The sequence below is a fragment of the Lipophrys pholis genome (genome assembly GCF_963383615.2).
Source record: "Lipophrys pholis genome assembly, chromosome: 12".
Taxonomy (NCBI): Eukaryota; Metazoa; Chordata; class Actinopteri; order Blenniiformes; family Blenniidae; genus Lipophrys; species Lipophrys pholis.
In genome coordinates this window covers 4,144,383-4,147,823 of record NC_137641.1, presented here as the reverse complement: position 1 = coordinate 4,147,823, position 3,441 = coordinate 4,144,383, and the positions used below count along the sequence as shown (strand labels likewise).

The 3,441-nt window shown below is 41.3% G+C and overlaps 1 gene segment (V, D, J or C); it reads right to left on the bottom strand.

Moving 5' to 3' along the window:
- Positions 1–713: 713 nt before the first annotated feature.
- Positions 714–2,597, bottom strand: LOC308117877 (Ig kappa-b4 chain C region-like). The segment is given in 3 exons: positions 2,592–2,597; positions 2,272–2,353; positions 714–1,223 (listed from the first exon to the last, which is right to left on the bottom strand).
- Positions 2,598–3,441: the final 844 nt, after the last annotated feature.

Here is a 3,441-nt window from a genome sequence, read left to right as displayed (position 1 = left end):
AATATTATAGTTGTGTTTGTTTAATAGTGGTTTTGTCAACCTACAATGGCTAAAGGAGAAGATAAAGAGATTTGGTTGCAGATTTATTGTCAAAACATTTTTAAAGTGGGACTTTTCCTAGAGGTCATTGAACGCACCGCAGGGCTCCAAGCACACAGAGGTCCGGTACAATTTACTTGTGCTCACTACAAGTTCCATGGCAGGATTCAGGATTATGTGATTCCCCATTATATTATTTTCAAACCATGAAAAACGTTTGTCACCGTCCACGGCCCCCAGGAATTCTGGGAAAAACAGTGGCTTTTTTTATGAAGCTGAAACAGAAGGAGAGTTGAACTTTGATTCTTTTCATCCATAAAGGTTTTTATTCTGGCAGCATGAGTATCTATCTGTGATGCAAAGGCTTTTTATACTGCATCTCTGCATGATGACCTGGTTTTTGTAGCCATAAAAAAGTGATTGAGGGGTGGATTGACTCAGACCAGCACTAGTGAAGGCCGAGGTCTGAAATGCAAGGCTGCCACTGTTACAATCTAATCCTACCATTTATAGGACATGCAAACACGTTTCAACTTCCAGCTTTTATTGAAAGATATAAATAAGGATGTGAGGATATAAACACTCTCATCTAATATTTTTCCATTCATCCATCTTCTAAACCGCTTTGCCATGATGATTTTATTGTTGTAAAAAAGTCATGAAAGACCAAAGATTGAGGTGAAAACTGTCTTTATTTTGTCAAAGCTTGAAGAAAATGATGATGAAAGAAGATGAATATTGATGAAGTCAGTTTGCTTTGATGATAGAAGAAAGTGAAAGAGGGTGAATGACAGAGGTGAGATCAGTGTGAGAGTAAAAGCAGTGTGAGAGTCCCAGTGAGTCCGGTCAGGACTGGGAACACTGGTCTCTCCTCAGTGTCTCTCTGAGGGGAGTCTGGGAGCCCCGGGTGGCCTCACAGGTCACAGAGCCCACCTTCCTCCACTGGTCTGCAGGGAGCCTCAGGGTGCTGCTCCAGCTGTAGAGGCCGTCCTTCTGCAGCACCCCGGGGCTCCTGCTCTCCTCCCAGCTGCTGCTGCTGCTGCTGCTGCTGCTGTCCTCCACCTTCCAGCTCAGACTCCAGTCTGAGGGGAAGCCCTCGTTGGCCAGGCACATGAGCGTGGCCTTCCCCTGCTGCAGCTCCTCTCTGGAGGGGGGCAGCACCGTCAGGGTGGGGCGGGTATCACCTAGGAGACACCAATCAAATTAGAGGACAGGGAGCACCCAGCTGTCAATCAACCAGCACACACCTGGACAGCTTTAGTGGGAGACAGCTGATTTGGTCCTGGAAGAAGTTGCTGTCAGAGGCTTTTTCTGCTCCAGCAGTCACTCACTCACACATTGTTTCACTTCCCTTTAAGAAGCCTCTCATGCACATCAGCACAGAGAGAATCATCCAACACTTTGACCTGAAATACCTCAAACTACACAGGAAGGAACACAAGCTGATGTCTCAACATTTACTCTTCATTTGCATCAACGTGATCAGAAAGTTTACACTTTACAACTTATGACTGGAAACTTTAACATGAACTTCAAATCTAAATTATTATTATAAATTATTTAGAGCAAAATGTGAAATAAACAGTGAAAATTATATCAAGAGGTTTTAATAATTTTACAACATTTATCATCAGTATTTCTATTTTACTGTAAAATAACAATATTAATGATGCATTTTAAAGTAAGAAGAGAAACAGAATTGGGAAACATTATATAGAACCAAGAATAAATCCAGCTGTGATGAAGAGACACTCAGTAAAACAAGAAGAATAAAACCTGCACACATTCCAACACAAACACATTTCAAACAGTGGACATGTCAACTAAAACTCAGCCCAAAGACAGACCAGTGCACCAGAAATGTCCCTAAATACACAGGTCAGTGTAAAAACAGCTTCAACATGAGACTGGTAGAGTTAAAACAGTGTGTTCCACAGCCATCAGGCTCTAACTGAGCACATTTAAAGACTGACAAGATCTTTGGTTTTGTCATTTAATCCTAATGAGATTTTAATCCGGTGTAAATTTAAAACTAATAACTTTTCTCTGTGATCAAATTAAAGTGAAACAGAGCTGAGCTAAACTACATGAAATCAATGGAGATTAAAACTTGATCACTACAATAATTATTAAGAAAAAAAACATCTTTCTAATCTCAAATCATTCAAAACAAGGTTTAATGTATGAATTGGAATTATTTAGTTGAAAGTATTAAAAGGAGAATAAACTTACTTCCAACATCCAGTCTGGTTCCTCCACCGAACGTGTACCACAGTGATACAAACTCATTGAGCCGCTGTACAAAAACCTCTGACTGTAGAGAGACGCCACTCTCTGATTCTGAAACCAACAAACTCACCAAAACAACTTTTACCACCTGATCCTAATGGAACACAAGAGAACAGTTCTTTCATCTGCAATGTCTACTTGAAATACATATATTTATAGAGATTGTTTTAAAGATTATTTTCTATTTTTTTCTATTATGTCTATTTGAATTTATTCCTGAAGGGATTTAACAGCAAAAATAGAAATTTAAATTCGAAACCTACAGACATATCTTTAATAATTCAGTTTAATTCCTTAATATTCTTATAAAAGTTTGAATCCAGAGTGAAAGTGAGAGATGAAAGTGATCCAGGTCCCTGTTGGAGTCAGTCAGAACATTTCCATAGAGCCACTTTGCATCAGCAGCACCATGCTCCAGTGCTCTGGGAGAGTTTATAGTCCTGACAGTTGAAGACTGGATGACTGACAGCCGTCCTTCATGACAACAGAAGACAGAGAAATCCTCCTCATCAGAAACATGAGTGTGATCTGCGTCCTCATCTGGACTCTCCTCTGCTGCTGCTTCACAGGTAAAGTCCAGAGAATCAAACTCCTCTCCTCTGTCAACATCCGTCCCTCTGAAATGAAGCCCACAAAACCATGAGGCTGCTTGATGTTTCTGTCTGTGTTTCCTCAGAGTCCAGAGGCCAGGTCACAGTGACTCAGTCCGGAGCAGTCAGCTCTGCTCTGGGAGCCTCCGTCACCATCACATGTAGGACCAGTCAGAATGTTTACGGCTCTGACCGTTTAGCCTGGTACCAACAGAGAGATGGACAACCTCCTAAATTGCTCATTTACTTGACCAACACTCGAGAATCAGGGACTCCAGATCGTTTTACAGGCAGTGGATCAAACTCTGACTTCACTCTGACCATCAGTGGAGTTCAAGCTGAAGATGCTGCAGTTTATTACTGTCAGAGTTATCATGAAATCAACAGTCAAGATGTGTTCACACAGTGAAAAACCGTCGTACAAAAACCTCCCTCAGTCAGACTGAACAGAAACTGACTGCTGCACACTGATACACTTCACTGAAAACACACACACACACACACACACACACACACACACACA